At 35.9% G+C, this 13,556-nt stretch overlaps 1 protein-coding gene across 8 annotated transcripts in view; it reads left to right on the forward strand.

Moving 5' to 3' along the window:
- The window catches only part of Nt5c2 (5'-nucleotidase, cytosolic II), a 92,100-nt gene that overhangs the window by 7,747 nt on the left and 70,797 nt on the right, over positions 1-13,556 (forward strand). The window lies entirely within an intron of this gene.

Here is a 13,556-nt window from a genome sequence, read left to right on the forward strand (position 1 = left end):
GTTAAGAGGAGCGGTGTTTATATTAATGTTTCTAGGCTATTTCTACTGTTCTGTGGGGGAAAGAAGTACAAAAAACATGTTTTAAAAAAAGTCTGGGCTGTGGATGTGGCTCCCTGGTAGACCAACCACTTGCCAAGCATGTGTAATACCCTGGATTCAATATAGCACCACAAAAAGGAAAAAAAAAAAATCTTTTTATTTTTTTAACTCTCTTACCAAAAAACATGATGAAATAGGAAAAACTCCACAATTTTGTCATCTTATTTATGACTGCTCTTTTTAAATTTTTACATAAACATGGTTTTTATTTAATGATAATGGTTGTGTACGTGCTATTTTAAATTTTGCATTTACATTTCTGGGATGTCCACATGTTGGGAGAATTCATTTCCATTCCTAATGCTTTTTGTAACATGCCTTTATAAAAAGCATGGTAGTCAACAATGCTGGCACACAGACTTTTGAGAAAATTTTTGTTGAATGAATGATGTGTTGAATTTCTGAGACAACAACTACTAACAGAAAATGTTAAATGTCATAAGGTGTATGTTAACTGACATGTGAGCAGTAATGACAGTTGATACTTTGAGCCAGGAGACAGTATTAGACGTTCAGTGGCCTTGGTTTTTTAAAAAAAAAAAAAAAATTATTTTTTGTAACTATAGATGGGTAGCATGCCTTTATTTTATGTGTTTACTTTTATGTGGTGCAAGGATCAAACCCAGTGCCTCACACATGCAGGGTAAGCACTCTGTCACTGAGCTTAATCCCCAGCCTAGAGACCTGGATTTTGTAGTTTGGGTTTGAGACTTGGCTTGCCACTTAGCATCCGGGAGACCTTGGAGAACTTAACGACCTTGGAGAACTTAACCCAGAGTTTCACTCATTTTCTTCACTTGAAAAAGGGGAAAATAGGATAAATTTCATAGGATTGTATGGATTAATAGAATAATTCCATTGACAAAACATTGGAACATTAAATTCTCAATAAATGTTAAATATTACTATTTTTTGTTCAGATCAGAGAGAGATTTGTAGGTTGGTGGGATCAGGGAAAACAGAAGGTAACACTGAGGCCAAAGTGGTATGTTAAAGATATAAGGAATAGATTGCTCTTAGTTTGAGAACAAGAAGTTTTGGTAAGCTATTTACAAGATATGCTACTTAGATTCTTTGCAGATAGACCAGAATGAAGAAAAAACTGTTTTCTGCTTGATCTAGTTTTTTATATTTAGACTTGAGGAAGTTGTTTGCCTTAAGGAAGTTGGTAGCAAATTGTTATGGAGTACTAAGGTTCCTGTCACTTGAGCCAGTAAGACTTCAGTGAGTTCACTAATTGAAATTTGATTGCATCCTATAATGATTGTTGCCAGTGTTTGCAATGGCTGTTTATGGAAAATAACTTTAGTAATAAACCAATAAAACCAGCAAAACGGGGCTGGGGCAGGGGCTCAGTGGTAGCGCACTTGCTTGGCATTTGTGAGGCACTGGGTTCGTTTCTCAGCACCACATATAAATAAATGAATAAAGGTCTATCAACAGCTAAAAAAATTTTAAAAAATAACAAAACTGCCTGTAGGGCAGCAAAAATACCACCTTGTTAGGTGAAATTGATTTGGAGAGTAACAAACCATTTGTATTTGCTTTTGAGTCTCATGTTTGGGAAACATTGTCAAGAGTGTGATATGAAAGAGCCTGCTTTGTTAAAGGATATGCTTGGAAAGATAACTGAAATCTGGTATCTGAAGATAAGTGTCTTAAAAAAAAAAACAGTAAACTTTTCATTCATCTATCTGTAAACCTGTAAGGTATTAGCATGTTTCCATTTCAAATGTCCAGTACAATGAGATAGAGAGAGAGAGAGAGAGAGAGAATTATTTATTTAGTTTTTCAGCGTGGTGCTGAGGATCGAACCCAGGCCGCACGCATGCCAGGCGAGCGTGCTACCGCCTGAGCCACGTCCCCAGCCCTACATTATATAGTTTTAAAAGCTCCATGTTGCTGCACGTGGTGGCGCATGCCTTTAATCCCAGTACCTCTGGAGTCTGGGGCAGGAGGATCTTGAGTTCAAAGCTAAAATATTGTGAAATATTCCAAACATACATATTGTGATTATTTATTACATTTACTACTCATTTCCTTTATCAAATCTTTTTTTGGCTCCGGGGTAACCAGGGATTGAACCAGGGACTTGTAAACACTGTGCCACATCCCCTGACTTTTTGAAATATTTTATTTAGAGACAGAGTCTTGCTGAGTTGCTTAGGGCCTCACTAAATTGCTGAGGCTAGTTTTGAATTTATAATCCTGCCTCAGCCTCCCAAGCTGCTGGGATTACAGGCATGTGCCACCATGCCTGGCTCCTTCATCAAATTTTAACAGTTAAGATGTCATACTTGCTGTGTATGGTGGCTCATGCTTGTAATCCCAGCGGCATGAGGCTGGGGCAGGAGGATTGTGAGTTCAAAGCCAGCCTTAGCAATTTAGCTAGGCTCAAAGTAACTCAGTGAGACCCTGTCTCCAAATACAATACAAAAAAGGGCTGGGAATGTGGCTCAGTGGTTAAGTGCCCCTGGATTCACTCCCCAGTACCAAAAAAGATCTTTTTTTTTTTTTTTTAAACATCTCTAATTTGTGGGTCTCTATATAAACATTATAGATTATGATATGAATGCTTGCTGATCCTATTCTTGTTTCTTCTCCTTGTTCACTTCCCTCTCATTGTCATCAATTAGGCAATTATTAATTAATTATTATTAATTAATTAATTTATTTGTGGTGCTGGGGATTGAACCCAGGACTTTGTGCATGAGAGGCAAGCACTCTACCAACTGAGCCATATCCCCAGCCCAGTTAGGCAATTATTTCCATTAAGTTTTTTTTTTTTTTTAAACTGGAACATTTTTTTTTTTATATTTATTTTTTAGTTATCGGCGGACACAACATCTTTGTTTGTATGTGGTGCTGAGGATTGAACCCGGGCCGCACGCATGCCAGGCGAGCGCACTACCGCTTGAGCCACATCCCCCCCTCCATTAAGTTTTATACTTTTTTCTTTTTGATAGTGAGGATTGAACCCAGGGGTGCTTAACCACTGAGCCATGACCCCACCCCTTTTCATTTTTATTTATTTATTTATTTTTGGTACCGCAGATTGACCTTGGGGGCACTCAACTACTGAACCACATCCCTGGGATGTTTTATATTTTATTTGGAGACAGAGTCTCACTGAGTTGCTTTTGCTGAGGCTGGCTTTGAACTTGGGATTCTCCTGTCTTAGGTTCCCCATCTGCTGGGATTACAGGCGTGGGCCAACCCACCTGGATCTATTTTTTTATTTTGAGACAAAGTCTCAATAAGTTACTTGGGGCCTCGCTAAGTTGTTGAGGCTTCCTTTGAATTTATGATCTTCCTGCCTCAGCCTCCTCAGTTGCTGGGATTACAGGCATGTACCACCTTGCCCAGCTATAATTTTATCAATATATGTATCTATAAAAGTGCATATACTCTTGTTTACTATATTATATGATTCTGCAACTTCCATTTTTCAGAATTTTTTTTTTTCTTTCTGTGCTGGCGATTACAGTGCTCTTGTCATTTGAGCTATCCCAGTGCCCTGTCCATCTTTTTTGTTGTGAAGTGGTTGAATTCAGGGCATTAAGCATTCTAGGCAATCACTCTACCATCAAGTTGCACCTTGATCCCAGTTTTTGGTTTTGTATTTTGAGACAGGGTCTCATTAGGTTGTCCAGGCTGGCCTCAAACTTGGAATCTTCCTACCTCAGGCTCCCAAGTTACTGGGTTTACCAACGTGTCACCATGCCCAACTCAAAAAAATTTTTTTTAATATTTATTTTTTTTACTGGACACAACATCTTTTATTTTTTTATGTGGTGCTGAGGATCGAACCCGGGTCCCGCCCGTGCTAGGTGAGCGCTCTACCACTGAGCCACAATCCCAGCACCTAAACATTGTTTTTGATGCTGTATTTGTCTTTAGTTCATTGCTGTGTTATATTCTATTATATGAATCCGCCACTGTTTATGGATAATTAATTTACATGTTTCTGACTTTTTGCTATTGTTAACATTATGACATTCTTGGATATGTAGTCTTGTTTACATGTTAGAGAATTCCAAACCTGGGAAATTCTTACGTTGTAGGGTATGAGCATCTTCTACTAGTATAGCCCTTTATTGTTTGTTTGTTTTTCTGGGGATGGAATCCAGGCCATTGAGACCTAGCACTGAGCTATGTTCCCAGGCCTCCTTTTATTACTTTTTTTTTTTAAGTTGTGGATAGACCCAGTACCTTTATTTATTTATTTTTATGTGGTACTGATGATCAAACCCAGTGCCTCACATGTGCTAGGCAAGTACTCTACCACTGAGCTATAATCAGGACCCCTCCTTTTGTTACTTTTGCTTGTTTTCTTAATATTGATGTATTAGAAGAGTTCAGGCCAATTGTTCTGTATAATGTCCTTCAGTTTTGATTTGTCTGATAGTTTTCTTATGTTTAGATTTAGATTAAATGTTTTGGCAGGAATAAGCTAAATATTTTCTGTGTGTGGTACTGGCCAGGGCCTCATGCATGCTAGGCAAGCCCTCTACTATTGGGCTGTTTCTCCAACCTTAAACTTTACATTTAATACAGTTGTGGTTTGTGTTTCTTGTTTTTTATCTTATGTAGCTCTACCTTGATATCATCACAATATTCTTCTAAAAATTATATGCTTTTTGCTTTTCATATTTAAGTTTAGAAAGACAATCCTTATTTTTTTCTTAGTCTATGCTGTATAAATTCATAAGGACAGGATAGTTTCTGTTAATACTCTTTGAGCCAGATTGTTTTAGAAAGTGAAAAGTTTAAATTATCTATTTTAATCTAAGTATTTTACACTTCAGGTTTCTGTTATTCTGTATTGTCTGATTTGCCTGTGAAGATAAACATTACATGTATTTGACTATATATTTGAAAGACATTTGACAAATTTATCAATAAGTCGTGTTAGAATCTAGTTAATACATTTGTGTATCTAGTTTGTTTTAGAGTTACTAAGTAAACCAGCTAGAACAATATGTAGGTTGAAGTAGCTCAAACATTTTTTGTCAAAATTCTAAGAATTTTAAGTTACAGCTATAAGAATTTAACTGGAATCATGCAATCAATAAGACCGACTGTAGCTTGGAAAGTAAACATTCGAAACTTTCTTTCATAAATCTGAGATCAATAAATACAATTTTTTGACCTTGAATACCGGCTTACTTTTGAAGTGGATTTGATGAATTCATTCTTGAAGTAATTCTCAGATCTAAGAGCTGTCATGAAAAAAACAAATAGATCTATAGAGTAGATTAAATTTAGGATACTAGATTGACATTAAAAATTGTGTGAATTTGTGAGCCAGCCATGGTGGTGCCACACGTGTAATCCCAGAGGCCTGGGAGGCTGAGGCAGGAGGATTGGGAGTTCAAAGCCAGTTTTAGCAACTTGGTGAGGGCCTAAGCAACGTATTAAGACCCTGTCTCTAAATAAAATACATTAAAAAAAAAAAAAAAAAAAGAGGGGCTGGGGATATGGCTCAGTGGTTAAGCACCCCTGAGTTCAATTTCTGGTACCAAAAAAGCAAAACAAAACAAAATTGTATGAATTTGTGACAGCCCCTAGCTTATGATGGGCAATCTGACACTACACATTTCTCCAAATATAGAATACTGTGTTGTGGCAGAGGCCTCATATATTAAAACATTGTAGGCACTAGCACTATAAGTTATTATGATTATATCATTAAGGACTTTTTCCATGTCAGCCTCTGTTCATAGCACCTTGCATTTATTAATACATTGAATCTTTTTTTTAAAATTTACTTTATTTTTTTAATATTTATTTTTTAGTTTTAGGTGGTCACAATATCTTTATTTCAGTTTTATGTTGTGCTGAGAATCGAACCCAGTGGTATGCTAGGGAGCGCGCTACCACTTGAGCCACATCCCCAGCCCCAAGATATACTTTATTTAAAAAAAAAATTTTTTTGTAGTTGTAGATGGACAGAATGCCTTTATTTTATTTGTATATGGTGCTAAGGATCAAACCTAGTGCCTCACACATGCTAGTCAAGTGCTCTGCCACTGAGCTACAGCCCCAGCCCTTGAATCTTGTTTTAATGTTACTTATTTTGAAGTGGAAGAATCTGAAGATAGGATATAATTTGTTGAGTCTTAGAGGTTGTTGGTGTTGGAGCCAAGTTTTGAAACTAGGTAGTGTGGCTCTAGAAACTGCACCTTTAATCACAAGTATAATTCTGTGACTCAAATTATTTAATAACTTCTCTGTCCTGTTTGCTTCTTTGTAAAATGAGGATAATAGTATCTCATATAGAGAGCTATTGTAAGAAGTCATTAAAGTATGTGTGGTGCTTAGAATCATGCATTTAAAAATAGTGAAATTCAATAAATTTTGGTGAACTTTCATCAAATAAGAGTACGGAATCTTAAATGTAAATTTATATACAAAAGTAAAAATAAGTGGTGATTATTTCTGCCTTTCTGATTTTTTAAATTTTTATTATTTTGTAAGAGGAAAGAGAACTAAAATAAAGTTGAAGGGAAAGAGCTTATTAGTAAGAGAATAAATTGCTTTTGATATAAAGCAGAATTTTATATCTGCCCCTGCCCCCCACCATGCACACATCCCATAGTGCTAAGAATCAAACTGGGGGGCCTACAAGTACTCTATTACTGAGCTACATCCCTACTCCCCATACTTGCCTTTTTTTTTTTTTTAAAGGAATATTTAGGAATCCTTATTAACTGTGCAAAGTGTTATTGGCTGAATGTAAAAATTGTGCAACTTTGTAATTTATGTTTTCAAAAGATCTCAGTTAAGTATAGTAATAATTTTAAGATATTGATATCCCAACCCTTAATTTTTTTTAAAGATATTGAAAGCCCAACCTTTCTTTAAATGTTTTCTAATTTACATACTTTGGTATTCTTCAAAACATTCAGTTAGAAGTAACCTTAATGTGCTGATATAGAACAAATATATAATATTCTATGGCATGTAAGGGAATTCTAGTAGTAGTAGTAGCAGCAATACAATATTCAAAGGAACATAATAAAACTTTCGTATATTTTCAAAACTTTAGGAACAGATGAAATAAATTTGTATTTTCTAGTTAGAGTTTTAGACTATAGTTAGAAACTTGTTGCTTGAAGAAGAAGGACATTGTCTGGTGACGGGTACTGCATTTTTTCACTTGACAAGATCTCTTCTTAGCCTTGTTATTTTCCATTAGAGAACAAGGAATCTTTTGTTTTAAGGTCCAATATTTGAAAGGTTAGCAAAATATTATTACATTAATCCAGCCAAGAATCTTTGTGTGTATGTATGTGTTACTAGGGATTGAACCCAGGGCCTGGAGCATACTAAGCAAGTGTTCTGCCACTGAGCTACACTTCCAGATCATTTTAAGTTGGTGGTTTTTTTATTTTTTGAGACAATGCTTTTGAAGTTGACCAGGATGGCTTTGATTTTACAATTCTGCCACAGCTTTCTAAGTAGCTGGATTACAGGCATGTGCCTTTGCACCCAGTTGAACCAAGAGAAGGTTTGGCAAAAATTCATTTTGAACATTAAAAGAAACTTGTGCCATGTTTTTGCATTTTCAGGTTTACATAGAAGTTAGCTTCTGAGCCTGGTATGATGGTGTGCACCTATAAATTCAGTGACCCCAGAGGCAGAGGTAGGAGGATCACAAGTTTCAGGCCAGCCTCAGCAATGTAGTGAGACCCTGTCTCAAAATAAAAAAAAAATAGAAAGGGCTGGAGACTGAGCTCAGTGGTAAAGCACCCTTGAGTTCAATCCCCAGTAATGAAAAACAAAAAATAAGCTTCTGAAAAGCAAAGAGCTTAAAGTCTCTTATTTATTTCTATAGTTATCAAGTTTATTGTGCAAGATGCTGGGGATAGAACAGCAAATAAAATTCCTACCTTCATGGAGCTTACATTTTACAGAGAAGAACTGACTAAAAGCAAACTGTCAAAATATTTTATGTCTTGGAAGGGGGGAAGAATAGAAGTTCATTGGATTAGATAAAGTGGGGGGATGGGAATATGAGAGATAGTAGAATGAATCAGACATAACTTTCTTATGTTCATATATGAATACAAGACCATGGTAACGCCACATCATGTACAACCACAAAAATGAGAAGTTATATTCTATGTATGTATAATATGTCAAAATACATTCTATTGTCATGTGTAACTACAAAACAAACAAAAAAATTTTAAATGTATTATATCGGGAAGTGCTATATGCAAAAAATAATAAAGCAGGATAAGCGAGTGATATACATGGGTAGGTAAGTGTGGTTTTATTTGTTAGCCATCACTTTGGTGTGCAAGCTGAGTGTAGGCCTTTGATGGAATGTATAGTACAACTTGGGACAAATGATTTAAACAACCTCAATTATAATGAAGTGAAGAAAATACAGGCTCTCAGAACCTTTTCTGGGAAAATTGACATTCCTTCATCTTGGTACCGGGGATTGAACTCAGGGGAACCAATCACTGAACCACATCCTCAGCCCTGTTTCGTATTTTATTTAGAGACAGGGACTCACTGAGTTGCTTAGGGCCACACTAAGTTGCTGAGGCTGGTTTTAAATTTGCAATCTTACTGCCTCGACTTCTGAGCTGCTGGGATTATAGGCATGTGCCACTGTGCCTGGCTTAAAATGTTTTATGTGCATATTTCCTCCCATGTGTTACTTTTGTGATTAGAATACAAAAATAATTTAAAAGCTATAGTTCAGAGCTGGGTCAAATAGGTACACTTAAAGCCCTAGCTACTCTGGAGGCTGAGGCAAGAGGATCATTTGAGCCTAGGAGTTTGAGGCGCTCCTGGACAGCATAACAAGACCCAGTCTCAAAAAATAAACAGAAACTGTAGTTTATTTCAAAATGCTGTTCTTTGGCACTATTAACTACAGACATGAGGAGTTAGTTTTTCAGCAGCATTGGTAAACGAAAATAAACTAGTATCTGAGTTCTGTGTGTGTGTGTGTGTGTGTGTGTGTGTGTGTGTGGTACTGGGGATTGAACCCAAGGGTGCTGTATCATTGGGCTATATCCCCAGACCTTTTTATTTTATTTTATTGGGGGTACCAGGGATTGAACTCAAGGGCACTGGATTACTGAGCCACATCCCCAGCCCTATTGGATCCCTAGATCCTACTGTCTCTGCCTCCTGAGTTTCTGAGATTACAGACCTGCCTGTGCCACTGCATCCAACCTTTCTTTTTAAGGGAATAGTATTTGGAAATAAGTTGGTTTGTACTGTGTTACAGAGCAAACCCTTAACCATAATATAATGATAATGATAAAACCAACTGGCTAACTATTACATGTTCTTGGTTTTACTTGTTTATCTGTTGAGGAATAGGGTTATCAGGAGGTTTATATAAAATGTGACTGTTTAGTACAAAATGAAGCATTTTCATAGCAAATGGAGGGTATGGTATACTTTCTTCCATAAAGCTAAATACTTTAGTAATATGCAATAAAAATTGTACTTACGAAGACAAAAGTGAATTTCAGGCTGGTGAGAAAATTTGAAGAAATTATCCAAATTGCTGCAAACATTGCTACCCTTGCAGCATACCCTTAAATGAAAAGGGGAAAATTCTTGACTTAATTTACTAGGGCTGTTATTGGTCCCAAATAAGGATTACTAGAACTCAGGCATTGTGATACTGTAATGTTAGATCTGTTAACCAAGGAGGCTACCAAGTGACTAATAGGCAGATAGAGAAAACGGGGATATGCAGGACAGAAAGTCCTGTGTGCGCCACCATGCTTGGCTACATGAACTTTATAGGGGGAAAAAAAAATACAGGTACAGTAGTGCATGTCTATAATCCTAGTGACTAAGGAGGTTCGGGTAGAAGGATCTTAGATTTAAGGCCAGCCTGGGCAATTTAGTGAGATCCTGTCTCAAAAAATAAAAAGTGTTGGGGATATAGCTTATTGGTAGAGGAGGCCTAGGTCCTGGATTCAGTCCTCAGTTCTGAAAAAAAATTAGTCCTACCCTCATATATCTATTGTATCTATGGTATCTATATATAGATATTTGAGGGTAATATCTGTGGTAATTAATTAATATGTAGTATACCATAAATATGCTGTAGTATATCAAGTTTCATTTATAGTCATTTAGCAAATAATTTCTCAATTATGCTTGAATAAATTTTTAATTAGAATTCTTTGCAAGTGCCAGTCCTTTTGTTGTATAAAATGTTTGGAAATCTTGATTATTTCAAAAACATTACAGACCTAAGTTATATATCCAAAAGATTTGAAAACTGGTTGTCAAATGCATTGTACGCATATAAATACCAACTATTCACAATAGCCAAAAGGTGGAAATAGTTCAAATATCCATCAGTGGATGAATGGATAAACACAGATTGTGGTATTATACATACAATGAAATATTGTTCAGTCCTAAAAGTAAAAAAAATATCTAATACATAATACAGTATGGATGAACCTTAAGTATATTATGCCTAGTGAAATCATACATTATGTGATTTAGTTTGTATGAAATATCCAAAATCATTAAATCCACAGAAACAGAATTTAGATTGGTAGTAGCAGGTACTAGGGGGAAGAAACTGTTATATGGGTAAGGATTTTTACTTTGGAGTGATACAGCTATTTTGAAAGTAGTAAAGTTAGATGTTCATGTAAATATACTAAGTATCACTGACTTATTCACTTTTCTTTGGGGTGGGGGTTGTGTGCCAGGGATCAAACCCAGGGGCACTTAACTCCTGAGTCACATCCCCAGCCTGTTTTATATTTTATTTAGAGTCAGAGTCCTGCTAAGTTGCTTAGAGCTTTGCTATATTGTTGAGGTTGGCTTTGAACTTGCAATCCTCCTGCCTAAGCCTCTCAAGCTGCTGGGATTACAGGTATATGCCAATGTGCCTGGCCTTTAAAATGGTTCATTTTCTTGTGTGAATTTCACCTCGTTAACTTATTTTTTAAAAAAATACAAACTTGGGGCTGGGGTTGTGGTTCAGTGGTAGAGTGCTTGCCTTGTACACTTACAGCCCTGGGATTGATCCTCAGCACCACATAAAAATAAATAACTGGGGGGCTGGGGTTGTAGCTCCGTGGAGGAGTGCTCGCCTAGCACGCACGAGGCACTGGGTTCGATCCTCAGCACCACATATATGTGAAATAAAGATACTGTGCCACCTAAAATTTAAGAATAAATATTTAAAATAAATAATTGAATAAAATGAAGATATTGTGTAGAAAAAAAATACAAACTTGGTTTACTTGAAAATTAGTGTCAAATGATTTTGGCATTTTATGCTTCAGATGTTTTCATAAATACTGGTAATTTAATAAAATGTTAATAAACTGAGGGTGTACCTCAGTTGTAGATAGTTGCTTAGCATGTGTGAAGCCCTGGATTTGATCCCCAGCACCATGTAAACAAACAAACAAACAAACAAAATAAATAAAAACACCATTTGTAGATGAAAACCGCAAAAATAGAGGTGAAACCTAAGATTTTTACTCAGCCATAAAGAAGAATGAAATTATGGCATTTGCCAGTAAGTCTAGTTTGTCAAAGTATTTAAGATGGACACTCTGCTGCCCACCCCATTCTAGGTGTTTATTCTAAGAAGATGAAAAGTTTTAAGTTTTTTCTTCTAGTCCTTAGGCTTTAATTCCAACTGAAAAAATGATTTATAGAAAAAAATATAAAAGCATGAAATAATTAGAAACATATAAATAAGCATTCATTACTTACATTTGTGCCACCATGGGTTGAGGTTACTATGTTTATCAGAATTTTTAAAGTTGCTTTTTAAACCTGTTTTCAAAACATGTTAACCTTAGAAGATGGAAAGATCTCCCATGTTCTTGAATAGGCAGAATTAATATTGTCAAATTGGCCATACTACCAAAAGTGCTATACAGATTTGATGCAATTCCTATTAAAATTCCAATAACATTCTTCATAGAAATAGAAAAAAACAGTCATTAGATTCATTTGGAAAAACAAAGAGGTACAGAATAGCCAAAGCAATCCTCAGTGAAAAAAGTGAAGAAAGGAATAAGTATCACAATGCCTTAAATTATACTACAGAGCTATAGTAATAAAAACAGCATGATATTGGCACCAAACAGACACGAAGACCAATGGAATAGAATAGAAGACACAAAGACAAACCCATATAAATAGTTATCTCATACTAGACAAAGGTGCCATAAACATACATTAGGAAAACTGGAAATCCAGGATGTATCAAAATGAAATTAAACCCCTGTCTCTCACCCTGCAAAAAGCTCAAAAGTGGATAAAGGACATAGCATTAGACCAGAGATCCTGCACCTACTAGAAGAAAAAGTAGGCCCAACTCTTCCTTGTTGGCTTAGGAACTTGCTTCCTCAATAAGACTCCTAAAGCGCAAGAAGTAAAATCAAGAATCAATAAATGGGATGGTATCAAACTAAAACGCTTCTTCATAGCAAAGGAAACAATCAAGAACGTGAAGAGAGAGCCTACAGAATGGGAGAAAAATGTTTGCCACCTGCACCTCAGATAGAGCATTAATCTCCAGGATATATAAAGAACTCAAAAAACTTAACACCAAAAAAAAAAAAAAAAAATCAAACAACCCAATCAATAAATGGGCAAAAGATCTGAATAGACACTTCACAGAAGAAGAAATACGGTCAATAAATATATGAAAAAATGTTCATTATAGCAATTAAAACTACACTGTAATTTCATCTCTATAGTCAGAATGGCAGTTATCAAGAATACAAGTAACAATAAATGTTGGTGAGGATGTGGGGAAAAGGTACACTCATACATTGCTGGTGAGACTTCAAATTGGTGCAACCACTCTGGAAAGCAGTATGGAGATTACTTAGAAAACTTGAAATGGAACCACCATTTGATCCAGCTATCCCCACTCCTCAACATTTATCCGTAGAACTTAAAATCAGCATACTATAGTGATATGGCCACATCAATGTTTATAGCAGTTAAATTCACAATAGATAATATGGAACCAACCTGGTTACCCTTCCCATGAATGGAAAAGAAAATGTGGTACATATTACATATACACAGTGAAAATATTACTCAGCCATAAAGAAGAATGAAATTATGGCATTTTCCAGTAAATGGATAAGCCAGTTCCCCAAAACTAAAGGCCAAATGTTCTCCCTGATATGCAGATGCTAACACATATTAAGGGGTGAGGAGGGAAGAATAGAAGTTCATTGGGTTAGACAAAGGTGAATGAAGGGACAGGAGGGGGGAAGAGAACAGAAAAGACAGTAGAATGAATCAGACATAAAACTTTGCAGTGTTCATATGAATACAGTATAACTCCATGTCATGTACAGTCACAGGAATGGGAAGTTATATTTCATGTATGTATATGTCAAAATTCATCTGCATATAACTAAAAAGAAATAAAAAAATACAAAAAGCATAAGTTAAAATTATATATAATC

Source organism: Marmota flaviventris, chromosome 4 (assembly GCF_047511675.1).
Source record: "Marmota flaviventris isolate mMarFla1 chromosome 4, mMarFla1.hap1, whole genome shotgun sequence".
NCBI lineage: Eukaryota > Metazoa > Chordata > Mammalia > Rodentia > Sciuridae > Marmota > Marmota flaviventris.